Source organism: Ictidomys tridecemlineatus, chromosome 6, assembly GCF_052094955.1.
Source record: "Ictidomys tridecemlineatus isolate mIctTri1 chromosome 6, mIctTri1.hap1, whole genome shotgun sequence".
In the NCBI taxonomy this organism is placed as follows: Eukaryota; Metazoa; Chordata; class Mammalia; order Rodentia; family Sciuridae; genus Ictidomys; species Ictidomys tridecemlineatus.
Window position 1 is genome coordinate 99498051 of NC_135482.1, and position 15066 is coordinate 99513116.

Below are 15066 nucleotides of genomic sequence, written 5' to 3' on the forward strand. Positions count from 1 at the left end.
TGTTCAGATTATTTAAATTGTGAAACATGGATTATGTTACATTTTAGATATGAGGTGTCTCCCAAAAGCTCAAGTGTGACAATGAAAGAAAGTTTAGAGTTGAAATGATTGGGCTGTGACAGCCTTTACTCAATCAGTGCATTAATCCTCTGCTAGGGATTAAACTAATGGTAACTTAAACATGTAGGGTGTGGCTGAATAGGTGGATCACTGAGGGTGTGCCTTTGAGGTTGGTATTTTGTTGTTGTGGGAGGAGTCCCATTTTTCTTTTTCTCTCTGCTTCCTGTGGGCATGTCCTGAGCCACTTTCCTCCTCTATACCTTTGTTCTCTGATGGTCTATTTCACTTCAGGCCTAGAGCAATGGGAGCTGGCCATCTATGGACTGACCTTTGAAAGCATGAGCCCCAGATGAACTTTTCCTCCTCTAAAATTGTTGTTTGTCAGGTATTCTGGTCACAGTAGGAAAAAAGCTGACTAAAACAGATTAGAAGTCCTGTGAAGAGTCCTGTTTACAACCAACAGTCATTCTGTAACCACAAGGGGAATTAGCCTTCAAATTATAGAAACACCATGGATGGCAGGACCTGGTTATTTAAGTTCTTTATGAGTCACAGAATTGACTTCCTTGTGTAGGAACATCCCCACCCACATTTGTGATGATGTGTTCTCTGGACCAGGTCATGCATTCCTTGCCAAATAAACTGCAGCCTGCTCTGGCAGCCAGCAGGGCTTTGGAACCAATTCCCCATTTGCAAACAAATTTTGTTCCATATCATCACTGTTCTTGGTGTTATGTTCTGCCTGGATTCTCACCAAGAGGTGGATCCATTTAGTTGGTTTACAAATCATTGTTCAAGGAACTGGAAGAATTGTGATGCTTTATGTATAGGGGTGTGCCACAGACCACCATCTGGGTACTTGTTGCTTATGGGGAAGCTACAGAATGTAAAAGTTGGGCATGTGGCAACTATAGATCCTAAGCTTCACTGAAGTACTTCAGGCTGGCCTTGGTGCAGCAACCTCAGGGATGTGCTTTTATTTCTCCTGCTCACCTTTTGAACCCAGGCCTATGGTTTACTGCTGCAGCTCCTGCAGTGTTATGCTTGAATTCAGAACCCCCAAAAGACCACCAGAGACCAAGATCAATGTGAGCAGCAAAGAGGTGTTTATTGCGAGCTAGCTCGGTCCTCTGTGAGCACCGCACACAGCAATTGGTGACACTGAGAGGCCCCGAGCCCAGGGTTTGCAGCAGTTTTATACATCTTTGAGGAAAGCAGGGACTTCACATACATCATAGCATCTCTTAGCAAATCATCACACACTGTGGGAAAATCAAACAACAACTCTTAACATTGATTAGCACATTCACTGGTGGGAACAAGTTGAATAAGGGTGATTGGTTAGTACAAAAGGGGGATTCCTTTGAACTGATTGGTTTAAGCTACGAGGGGAGTATGTGCTGAACTACGTGGTTTCCCAACCCGTTATCAACCACCATAAACTACTGGGAGGGTCATCTGGCATCCCAGGTATTTTCCCTGTCTCATGCTGATTGGTGGTTGCTAGGGGCTTGCTATGGGTCGTCACTTAGCCTGACTGAGTCAGGAACACCTGACTCCACAGATCTCTCCTGTTATTTGTAGATAAACAACTCAGCAGAGTGGGTATGTGCCTAGGAGTGCTCTGTGGGTCTTTCCAAGGACAATGGTTATGCCCCCTTCCTTGGACAGGTTTTTTAAAAATTTTTATTTTTATGTGGTGCTGAGGATCGAACCTCTGAGGTAGAGGCTGGTTTCTCAGCAGGAACTTGGCCACCTGCAAGATGGTTTCTGTTGCAAGGACAGTACCCTGCAGCAGCATTCCCATACCTCTTCCTGGAGACCAGCCTCTTTCTCCAAGAACGGGGCCAGAATTGAGCTTTGGGGTTCTGGGTTCTAGATTGGGCTGCTGTTGCCCACAGAACTCTCAACTGTAGAGAAGCATCTCAGGGAGGTAGATCATTGGTAGGATTGGTCATATTCAAAGGGCACAGGTCCTGGAATCATCAAACCTACCAACTGTGACTGTAAGATTTTCATTTTGCCTCCATGTGCCTTGATTTGTCTGGGTTTCACAGCCTAATTTTTTTTAAAGTTATTGAATACTTCCAGTTATTTTATCTTTTAATTCTAAATTTTCTTAAAAAATATCAGTTTTAATCAACAAAATAATTAGGCATATTAATAGGATTCACTGTGATATTTTCTTAAACCCATACAGTCTGCACTGATCATATCCACATCTCCTCTTCCACACCCCTCTACCTCAGTAGACTTCCCAGTTGCTAGTAATCACAATTTTATATCCATGCTAACATTTTCACACAACTGTTTTTTTTAAAGAGAGAGAGAGAGAGAGAGAGAGAGAGAGAGAGAGAGAGAGAGAGAGAGTGTTAGTTTTTAATATATATATTTTTTAGTTTTTGGTGGACACACCATCTTTTTTTATTTTTATGTGGTGCTGAGGATCGAACCCAGGACATTGTGCATGCCAGGTGAGCACACTACCGCTTGAGCCACATCCCCAGCCCCACATAATTGTTTTTAATAGGAGAGAAAATAAGATACTTTCTTCCTATGTCTGGTGTATTTTGCTTGCCATGATTTCCTCCAGCTCCATTTTTTTTTGCTTCAAATGACAGAATGTCTTTCTTTTTAATGAGTGACTAATACTCTATTGTGTATATATAACATATTTTCTTTATTTCATCTGTTGGCTAATGGGTATATAGTCTGATTCCATGTCTTAGTTATGAATAGTGCATTCAGACAGTTTAACTGACTCTTTTGTATGCTGACTTCATTTCCTTTGGATATACACCCAGGAGTAATGTTGATTGATCATATGAGAGTTCCATGTTTAGTTTTGTGAGGAACATATATATTATTTTTCATAGTGGCCATACCAATTTACATTTCAACCATCAATATAAAAGAGCTCCTTTTCACTATGGCCTCAACAGCATTTGTTAATTTTTGTAGTTTTGACAATAGTTGCTGCAGTCCGGCTGGGCACAAATAACTGGGAGGTGACATGTGACTTGAAGTTTGAAAAGGGAACTGCTTTATTGCGGGGAAACTCAGTGGGAACTGAGCGGGAACTTAAGGTAACGGGCACCCAAGGTAGCAGCAGCTGCTTTATTACGGGACAGCAGAGGTATATATACCTAACTGATTACACACAGCTTGACTCAATTAGCATCATCTAGATACAGCAGTCAGCCAATAAGGAATCCTTCCATCTTAATGGCTCGGTGGTGTTGTTTTACAAATCACTCCTCCTGGCAAACTGCTAGGCACCATCTTGACTTGGTTGCAGCCCTCAACATCTCCCCCCTTTTGTTTTATTAAACAACAAGTATGTGGTTTAGGGACCGTGCCTGTTTTAGGTTGTCCAATACTACATATGGTCCTTACCCATCATTGGATGGTCTGACCTCAAATCATCAGCCTCCTGGCTTAGGGTGGTACCATTGTAATTGGATCTTACCCATCTTTGACTACCGGTCCAACATATTTAGTCATACTTGTGGATAACAACCATAGTGGTTTTCACACAAACACCATAAACAACCTGTCATAAGCAGAAGGAGGAGGAAACAAAATGCCACGATACCAAGCCATTGACTGATCCAAGTAAGAAGCCCTTGGAAAAATTGTACCACTGATGACACTGTCAGCAAAGATACCCTGGTACTATTACAATTATCAATAGATTAGTTCATAATGCATATAAGTGATACATAGTCCAGCTAAGTTCTGTAAGCAGCTTAAAACAGAGGAATCCATTAATATGTCTATTCCTTCTTGAAGAATTGATGCAGCAGTTTGTAGTTTATTGTGATAGCTATCACAGAAGCTACAGCAATAGCAGCAGAAAAAGCAACAGCTGTGATAATGGTAGCTGTAATTCTGAAGTCTCATTTGGTTTTCAGTAATAGTGGAAATTCTTCCATTTTTGTCTTCACTGGTATTGGGATGAAGGTAGAAATTCTGGCAATGATGGCTAAAGAAAATTGTGTAGCACTTCAGCAGGCACTAAGAAAACAATTTTCTTAACAATTTAGTACCTTATCCTGAACAGAATTATTAAATATAATGAAAAGGAAAAGTGAAAGTAAACAAACAGATCTGTTAACCTCCTTTTTAATTTACATTTTAAAGCAATCCTTTTAAAGGCATCTTTTCTTTCATCTGTTAACTCAATTTAAATTAAACTGTTTAAATCACATGAATAAAAGATATTTGGATCCATTTTAATTTTCATGAGTGCTCCTCATATATGATATATGAACATACACACATACAGACATACAACACATAAGTGTGCACACATAACACAATACATACAGCACATAACACAAGTGTGCACACATAACACAATAGTAAAGGCCTTGTCGCTCAACACATAAGTTGAATTGAAAAGAAGAGAGCTATGGGAAAGCAGACTACATAGAATAGTGCAAGTGAGACATATTACAGGCTCACATTTTGACACTTAAGGGAGATGTCAAATACAACTATGGAAATTTATCTAGAAAAGTGATCATCTACATTTTCCCCAAAACAAAAAGTCTGAGAGTTAGAATAAAGACTGCAGGCACTTTAAATATGGAGTCTGAGACTGTACCTGTGTTTCATAATTTTTTGGAACAAAATTTGTTTGCTAATCCCACCATTATGTAGAAGTGTAATACACATTAAACAAAAATGTCAAAAATTTAAAAAATTTGAAAACAAAATTAAACAAAACAAAATAAAAAACAAAAAATCTCCTACAAACAACAACAACAAAAGAAAACAAAAACATACTGTCTCCTCATCCTTTAGTATTTTTAGAAGGGTTATTTGTTAATCACTATGTAAATGCTTTTTATGAATTGTCTCATTTAATCTTCTCACAAGCCTCCAAGAAAGGTAATATGGTTTTATGTGTCTTACAGTTGAGAAACACAGACTTAGGGAGAGTAAATAAAACTTCCCACTGAACCTACAGTGTCATTATTAGTATAACAGATAATAACTAACGAATTGATTATTGCCTACCTCTGTGCCTTCATTCCCAAAGAGGGACTCTCCATGTTCATCCTAATATTCCAGACATTCATATGCAATCACATGCTGCATTATTTCAGTGCCTTTGTACCCTCTGGTCTTTTTTGCCTCAAATAACTACATAAATACATGACTTCAGTACTCCTCATATGCTTTGTCAGTGTTGCAGAAAATCTCATTTCTCTGTTCCAAAATTTTTGCATAGGTCCTTCTTCTTCTACTATAGAACTTTTCCTGATAAGCTTAAGTGGAAACAGTCTCTTTCTACTCTCTCTTTTTTTTGCCACAACTTTATTGCCATAATGTGATATTGTGCCTCTCCCACTGTGCTGAAATTATTTATTCACATGCATATCTAATAGGCCTTATCCCTTTACAATAAGAATTGTATTTCTTCTTTTGGCTCCAAATAATGTTTAGTACATGATAAAGACAAATAAAAGGGAATGAGAGATCAAAGAAACCTAGGAGTTACTGATATTACAACCAAGTTTTAACAGTTAAAGCTTATATTGGGAGACAATTGTGTTAAGCTTCTCTTATGGTATTTGAATATTTCAATATTTGAAGGTATTTAGATATTTTTATTCTAATTTTAATATTATGCATGTTTAAAAAAATCTAAGGAGAACCATTTTTTTATGGACAACATCTGTTTTAGTCAGTTTTGTCACTGCTGTGACCAAGAGACCCAACAAGAACAGTGTTTTTTATTTTATTTTATTTTTAAATTTTTTTATTATTAGTTGTTCAAAACATTACAAAGCTCTTGACATATCATATTTTATACATTTGATTCAACATACACTAGTATGGCAGTATGTAAAAAAGTGGATGTGTAACCGATGTGAATCTGCAATTTGTATATGGGATAAAAATGGGAGTTCATAATCCAAGTGAATCAAATATAAGGACAGTGTTAAAGGAGCAAAGGTTTATTGAGGGCTCAAAGTTTCAGAGGTCTCAGTCCATTAGACTCCCAGGTAAGCTGCACCTCTTGCCCCTGGACTGTGGTGAGGGGAAGGGGTTTTGGTAATCCCCTGCCAACTGTGATCCTTCTACAAGGTCCTTATATATGGATTATTGGGACAACCCACTTCTGAGGCATACCCTATGTTTTCATTTGTAATTGTAGATGGTAGAAACTCTATAGATTTAAAATCTTCTAATTCTAGGTGTGGTCTCCACAAAACGGCTGTTCTTCCCAGCACCATTTTCTGCCAACAATTTAAGTTGAATTGTGGAATGTCCTTCATTGTCTTTGCTACTTCTAACCTTTTTAAACTCTGTTTGCTTTTTTTTGGGTAACTGTTGTTAAGAAAGCGAGTTTCCCTGTGGTTTTCTGCCTTTGTTCTTTCCCCTGGCCCTACCATAGTCAGCTTCTGAATAAAGGAATTATTTCCTTTTTTTAAATCTAATAAGCCAATTCCAAGTTTCTCAAGTATTAAGTTGTTCAATGTTGAATTTTCGAGTATTTGCTCTGCTACCCACCTCTCTGGTCTTTTGTCTTTCCCTGCTTTGATTCCAGGCTGCAGAGGAGTTGATGGTTGCTGCCCTGGTCTGCTCTGCCATCTTGTTTCTCTTGTTTGTCTTAAATAATGTAACTTCACTAATGTTATTGTCATTTTCATTTTTTCTCACTTATATTTCTCACTTATGATTTTCTGTTGGGAGTAAGGTTTCTTTTGGTATGTTTTTAGTAATTTTTATTCACGGGTATATTTTTAGAGGTAGTTTTTCTCCTGAGTAATCTCAATCTAGTTGTGTGTTGGAAGTAGTTCTTTGAAGTGGTTCTACATTTGCCTTTTTCAAATTTTCAGAGTTATTATCAGATGTAGACAGATTTTTAAATTCAATTGTTGGTTAGGAGTCTTTTCCCTATAAAAGGTCATATAAATTTTCACTCAATTGAAGTCTATGCAATGAAACTGTGTTTTTACCCTCAACATTTTATCATCAATAGTTTCAAACAGCATTTGAATGAATATATAATTAACTTTCACATAACTACCATCTATATCTGAGAACTGTTAATGTTTTGACCAGTTACACAAATAGTATTTGTTGCTCCATCTGAGAGTATGGTTTATATATAGCGCTTTGCCTCCAAGTACTTCAGTACATATCTTTTAAAATTTTCATTCCTCTCCAGAATTTAAAATCCTCTCTACTGGCTACTTGAAAATGCTCAGTTCATTGCTGTGAACTGTTATTTATTCATTGTACTAAATGTCCCCTGTACCTGTTAACTACCTGCTTTCCAAACCTCTATTTCAGTCACTGGTAACTAGAATATTATTTATGTCTATGAGATCAACTTTTTAGCTAACAAGTTAGGGAAAGTATGCATATTTGTCTTTCTACACTCTGACTTATTTTAATGAAGATATTCCAGTTTTATACAACTGACAAAATCTCATTTTTTCATATTAGTGAATGATATTCAATTATGTATATATGCTACATTTTCTTTTTTAATGATTTTATTAATTTTTAAAATACACAACAACAATGGAATGCATTACAATACTTATTACACATATAGAGCACAATTTTTCTTATCTCTGTATATAAAGTATGTTCACATCAATTTATGCCATTACACATGTACTGTTTTTTTGGCATTACAATTCTTAATACACACATATACCACAATTTTTCATATCTCTGTTTGTAAATAAGGTATGTTGACACTAAATTCAAGTCTTCATACATGTGCATTGTATAATGATGACCATCACATTCCACCATGCTTGCTAATCCCCTTCCCCCTCCCTTTCTCTTCCGACCCTTTTCCCTATATAGAATTAATCTAATTCTCCCACGCTCTCCCTTCCTCCCCCACAATGAGTCACCCCATTATATCAGAGAAAACATTCAGCATTTGCTTTTTTTTGGATTGGCTTACTTCACTTAGCTGTATCTTCTCCAGTGCCATCCATTTACCTGAAAATGCCATGATTTTCTTCTTTTAAAATGCTGAGTAACATTCCATTGTGCGTAAATGCCACATTTTTTAAATTTATTCATCCACTGAAGGACTTCTAGGTTGGCTCCATAGTTTAGATATTGTGAATTGCTCTGCTATAAACATTGATGTGGCTGTGTCCCTGTAGTATGCTGTTTTTAAGTCCTTTGGGTATAGTCTGAGGACAGGGATAGTGGGTCAAATGGTGATTCCATTCTCAGAATTCCAAGGAATTTCCATACTGCTTTCCAAATTGGCTGCACCAATTTGCAGTCCCACCAGCAATGTATGGGTGTACCTCCCCCCCACCCACATCCTCAGCAACACTTTTTGTTGTTTGTCTTCATAATAGCTGCCATTCTGACGGGAGTGAGATGATATCTTAGAGTAGTTTTGATTTGCGTCTCTCTGATTGCTAGAGATGATTAGTATTTTTTATATATTTGTTGATTAATCAATCAACAAATATATAAAAAATTATATCCTCTTCTGAGAAGTGTCTGTTCAGGTCCTTGGCCCATTTATTTCTTCGGTTGTTTGTTTGTTTTTTTCGGTGCTTAGCTTCTTGAGTTCTTTATATACCCTAGAGATTAGTGCTCTATCTGATGTGTGAGGGGTAAAAATTTTCTCCCAGGATGTAGGCTCTCTGTTCACCTCACAGATTGTTTCTTTTGTTGAGAAAAAACTTTTTATTTGATTCCATCCCATTTATTGATTCTTGGTTTTAATTCTTGCGCTATAGGAGTCTTATTAAGTACATTGGGGCCTAATCCCACATGGTGAAGACTAGGGCCTACTTTTTCTTCTATTAGACACAGAGTCTCTGGTATAATTCCTAGATTCTTGATCCATTTTGAGTTAATATTTGTGTATGGTGAGAGATAGTGGTTTAATCTCATTTTGTTGCATATGGATTTCCAGTTTTCCCAGCACCACCATTTGTTGAAGATGCTATCTTTTTATCCAATGCATGTTTTTGGCACCTTTGTCTAACATAAGATAATTGTAATTTTGTGATTTAGTCTCTGTGTCCTGTATTTTGTACCATTGGTCTACCAGCCTGCTTTTGTGATAATACTGTGCTGTTTTTGTAACTATTGCTCTGTAGTTTATTTTAAGGTCTGGTATAATGATACCACCTGTTTCACTCATCCTGCTTAGAATTGCTTTGGCCATTCTGGGTCTCTCATTTTTCCAGATGCTTTTATTATTTCTTTGAGGAATGTCATTGGGATTTTGTTCGGAATTGCATTAAACCTGTATAGTGCTTTTGGTAGTATTGTCATTTTGATAATATTAATTCTGTTTATCCATGAGCAAGATAGATCTTTCCATCTTCTAAGATCTTCTTTGATTTCTCTCTTTAGGGTTCTGAAGTTTTCATTTTATAGATTTTTTACCTCTTTTGTTAAGTTGATTCCCAGGTATTTTATTTTTTTGAGGCTATTGTAAATGGAGTAGGTTCCCTACTTTCCCTCTCAGAGGATTTTTCACTGATTTACAGAAATGCCTTTGATTTATAGGTGTTGATTTTATATCCTGTTACTTTGCTGAATTCATTTAGTAGTTCTAGAAATTTTCTGGTGGAGTTTTTTGGGTCTTCTTGGTATAGAATCATATTGTCAGCAGATAGTGCTAGTTTAAGTTCTTCTTTTCCTATACTTATTGCTATATTTTCTTTCATCTGTCTAATTGCTCTGGCCAGTGTTTCAAGAACTATGTTGAATAGAAGTGGTGAGAGAGGGCATCCCAGTATTGTTCAGGTTTTAGAGGAAATGCTTTCAACTTTTCTCCATTTAGAATGGTGTTGGCCTGAGGCTTAGAGTAGATAGCCTTTACAATGTTGAGATATGTTCCTGTTATCCCTCGTTTTTCTAGTGTTTTGATCATAAAGCAGTGCTATATTTTGTCAAGTGCTTTTTCTGCATCTATCGAGATGATTGTATGATTCTTATCTTTAAGTCCATTGATGTGATGAATTACATTTATTGATTTCCATATGTCAAACCAATTTTGCATCCCTGGGATGAATCCCACTTGATCATTGTGCACAATCTTTTTGATATGTTTTGTATTTGATTTGCCAGAATCTAATTGAGGATTTTTGCATCTATGTTCATTAGAGATATTGGTCTGAAGTTTTCTTTCTTTGATGTTTCTTTGCCTGGTTTTGGGATCAGGGTGATATTGGCCTCATAGAATTAGTTTGGAAGTACTCCCTCTTTTTCTATTTCCTGAAATAAATTAAAGAGTATTGTTATTAGTTCTCCTTTAAAGGTCTTGTAGAACTTGGTTTTGTATCCATCCATTCCTGGGCTTTTCTTGGTTGGTAGTCTTTTGATGGCTCCTTCTATTTCTTCACTTGATATTGGTCTGTTTAAGTTGTGTATATCTTCCTGACTCAATCTGGGCAGATCATTTGATTTAAGAAATTTATCGATGCCTTCACTCTCTTCTATTTTATTAGAGTATAAGTTTTCAAATAATTTCTAATTATCCTCTATATTTCTGTAGTGTCTGTTTTGATATTGCCTTTTTCATCACATATGCTGGTAATTTGAGTTATCTCTCTCCTTCTCTTCATTAGCATAGCTAAGAGTCTTTTGATTTTCTTTATTTTTTTCAAAGAATGAACTTTTATTGTTGTCTATTTTTTAATTGTTCCTTTTGTTTTGATTTCATTGATTTCAGCTCTGATTTTAATTATTTCTTCCCTTCTACTGCTTTTGCTGCTGATTTGTTCTTCTTTTTCTAAGGCTTTGAGATGTAGTGTGAGGTCTTTTATTTGTTGACTTTATCTTCTTCAAATAACAACAACAACAACAACAAAAAAATATAGAGTTCTGTTTTCTTCTCTTCTCTTTCAGTAGGTGGAGTTGTTTATTCCAAGCTTGAGTCTCTGCCCTCAGGGTGGTGTAGGTAACCAGTGTGAGAAGACTTTAGCCTGGATACCATCTCCCTCTCTTGCCTGGAGCTTCCCTAATCTTGGTCTCTCTGAGTTGCTCCTGGTTTTTAGACTCTTCCTGCCTCTTGCTTATCAAGTCTCAACTGTGGGACCTCTTTCCTCCACCCTCAGATCACACCAGGTGGGAAGGGCCCTGGTCGCACTGCGCTCCTATTCAACTGAGAGCTGATTTTGTGCTGATACTTACTGTGCTGAGTTATCACAGCTGGGTGTAGGGGGAGTTGGAAACCAGGTACCTGTTCAGTCACACAATTGAGCTGGTAGCCACACCCAACAAAGATGGTGAGAAGGTTTTCCAAGATGGAGTCTGTCTGTTTCCCATGTTGGAGTGATTGTGAGGTGGGGGGAGCTGAGATATCCTCATGCTGTGGCTAGAATGACCTGCGTGGGAGTGAAGCATAGTCTGGAATCCTGAAGCTCTGCAGAGGTGCTGATTTGGTGTTTCTGCTTTACCACTTCAGAGCTGTGCATGTGCTCAAACTTTTGGCTTATGGACCAGAGTCTGGAGTCTTACCAGAACATAGAGGCTCTGAGTTTTGCTTAACACCTAAGCAAGCATCAGGAGACCAATTCTTGGGTTCTTGCCTCCTGAGAGTGGTCTGGCTAGACATGTAGAAATCAAAATTCATATGACTTGGATTCAAAGACTGCTTATTCAATTTCTCAATGATAGCCATAGCACATCACAGCTTGGTGAAAAAGTATCTGTCCTCCCCATCATCAGCTAGCTGGGGTTGCAGAAGCAGGTGATGTACTGGATGTAGGACTACAGGTGTTGTGGGTTTGCCCTTCAGTACAATGTAGATGAGATAGGGCAAGAAGCAGAAAAAGCCTCAAGTTATCCGCAGAAGCAGGCTCATTGTTGGTGATCTTGATGGTGTTGAAGATGTGCTTGCTACACCTGGTGATGCAGACCACTTTTTCTTGGGCCCAGAATTTATATCAATATCAGTGATATCTTATCTTCTTCTGAATGGTACGGGCTTTCCTATTATCAGTGGCTTCTGAACAGAACCCATATTTACAGAGGCGAGTAATGATGTAGTTTTCCATTTGATCCATTATCTTCTCAACTGTTTCTGGATGCACTTTTCCACAAGTCAGTATTCTTTCCACCACATTCTGTTAAAACTCCTTAGTACACTCTGAAAGCTCCTTAGTGCCCAAATCCTTTTTGTAATGAATCCTTCCCAAAACATCGTGGTCTGCTTATAGATCTCTTGTTTGGTTTTGTGGAATGTGCTTGAGTGCTTAATTAAAGATGTGCTAATTAGCATACCATTGGGAAACTATTCACAGCATTTAAAAAAGTGAGAAATATTTGCAGCACATGACTTTTACTTACAAAAAGCTCACAAAGCAACATGTAGCACAAAAGTCAACATGAAAGATACAACATAACTTTAGGAACTGCCATGTCTCCCTCATGAGAGGACACATAACATAAATGACAGGCACACAATAGTAAATCCATAAAATATTAGTGAAGACTATTTTTCTTAAAATCACAAGGAAATATAAATAGAAGTTCTAGTATTTTATTTTTTCTGCCCCAGTGTTTCCTCTTTTTAAATAACCAGGGCACCCATGCTCAATTTTAAAGTTCACTAAGAGATCTGTTGACTATGTAATTTAAAGGGTTTCAGCATAGATTCCATCAGCATTCCCAAGTGTTTATATCCTTCTCTGAGAAAGGATTAAGCTTTGATACTATTGACATGTCTTCCTATGGGTGGAGTGTCTTTTTCTGCCCTTTCACAGATTTATCCATCCATTGGTCAAAAGATCAGAGTAAATATAATATGCACTTGATCCAAACTGAGGATGCTACTTCACAATTCAGCTTATAAGGATCCACTCAATGATTGTGGATACTTTCTCAATCCTTTTGTACCCTGGTATTGTGCTGTGGGACCCTGCACATCCTCCTCACCATGCCTCCCACCTGGCTTCCAGAGTGGGAAAACATTCAGAAAGGATCCAAGTCAACTTATAGTCAGTTTAGGATCTACATCCTAAGCCCACATGTAATGTGTGTGGGAAATAAATGTTATAAGCCACTCAGCTTTAGGGGTTGTTTCTGATACAATGTAATCTATTTGCAATGTGACTTATTCTAGGGAGGGAGACATAACTTTAGAAACCTATTTTGATTAGGAATTTGGATGAAAAACCCTCTGAGAATCAGTTATTATTATCGGGAGGAGGGTATGTGTATGCATAATCATACACATAGTATGCTGTCATTTGGGTATATGTTGATGTGTAATATAACTGCATCAAATGGTTCCATTCCAAGTTTTGTTTGGAATCTCCATACTGCTTTCCAGAGTGTTTGAACCAATTTGCAGTCCCATCAGCAATTTATGAGAGTAAATTTCTCCCACATCCTCACCAATACTTACTGTTACTTGTATTCTTTATAAATGCCATTCTGACTGGAATGGGATGGAATCTTGGTGTATTTTTAATTTGCATTTCTCTACTTTCTAGAGATATTGAAAAGTTTTAAAATATATTTTTTGACTATTTGTGTTTCTTCTGTGAAATGTTTGTTTTTCCCATTCATTGAATGGTTAATTTATATTTCTGTGTTAAGCCTTTTTTTTTGGTACTGGGGATTGAACTTGGGGGTTCCTGACCACTGAGCAACATCTTCAGCCCTATTTTTATTTTTTATTTAGAGACAGGGTCTCACTGAGTTGGTTAGTGCCTAACTTTTTGCTGAGGTTGGCTTTGAACTCTTGATCCTCCTGTTTTAGCATCCTGAGCTGCTGGGATAATAGGTGTGTGCCGCTGAGCCCAGCTCTGAGTTAAGTTTTTTGAGTTTTTTTTGTATATCCTGAATTTAATGCCTTTATGTGAGGTACTTGTGGTGAAGGTTTTCTCCCAATCTGTAGGATCTCTGTCCATGTTCTTGATTGTTTCAAGAAGGCATTCTTCCTGGCAGTTGAGGACCTGGCATGGGGCATCAAAGCCCAAGCAGGATGAGAAAAGTATCTACACAGAAGACAGACATGGTTTGGCTTTCCAAATCTGAGATGGATAAGGGAGCTCTCCACATGGTGGCAAACCCCAGAAGGGGAGACTGATCCTTACATGGTAAGGACTTCCATCCATGGGAGTAAACTTGTGTGGGCTGTGAAATCTCAGGCAGGCCAAAGTGGGTAGAGATAAGCTTTAAGAATCTGATCTGATTCATCTTAAAGAAAATTAGAGAAGCAATACACTATGTCCCTGAAACACTCCTCTATATTCCCAAGAGAGCAGCCAAATTAAGAGAACAATATGAGTGGTCTTGGACTAGCATGTTCAGGTGAATTCTATCTTGTAGGACACTGACTCTATTTTTCACATATGCTGTAAATTTGAGGTGTGATTTGGCACAGGGTCAGAACTTCAGCAAAGTGAGCAGAATGTCCATTTTGTGGGGTATGGTTGGCTGGTCCTATGTGGGGAACACCCATTTAGAGCTAAGAGGGCTCAGGGTAGGGGATAGGAGATTAGATTAAGCAGTACAGAATTTATGAGGGAGAAGAGTGTCTTAGGGAGTGATGGCACAAGATGAGAAAATAGTAACATACAGAGTATAGTCAAATAAGGTAACAAATAAGTGAAAAGTTAAAGATAACAAACACAGCTTTCTTTATGTCACTGAAGTGTGGAAAAAAAGTGGAAATTAAGTAAATGAAAATAAAATCTGAGGCATTGAATTACAATTAGGGTTTTTACTGTGAATTTAGTGTTTTCATTATAGTTGATATAAAATAAGTGTAAAAATATAATGGAAACAAATATAGAGGTGAGAGAGAAACAGATGTGGAAAGATTAAGAGAGATATAAGAGAAAAAAGAGTTAGGTAGGGGTTATTAAAAGAAGGCAAATAATTTGGGGCCAACTGAGGCAAAGAACCTGGCCTTGAGTTGAGAGCAGCCCTGTGAAATGATCCCACACAAAAGATTCAGTTTTTGTACTGTTTTCATTTTGGCCTTTGAAAAAATAAATCATATTTGGTACTCAGTTTGAGTTCATCCTCTTC

General features: G+C 37.5%; 1 pseudogene; it reads right to left on the minus strand.

The window, feature by feature from the left end:
* Positions 1-11515: 11515 nt before the first annotated feature.
* Positions 11516-12089, minus strand: LOC144365078 (rab5 GDP/GTP exchange factor pseudogene; annotated as a pseudogene).
* Positions 12090-15066: the final 2977 nt, after the last annotated feature.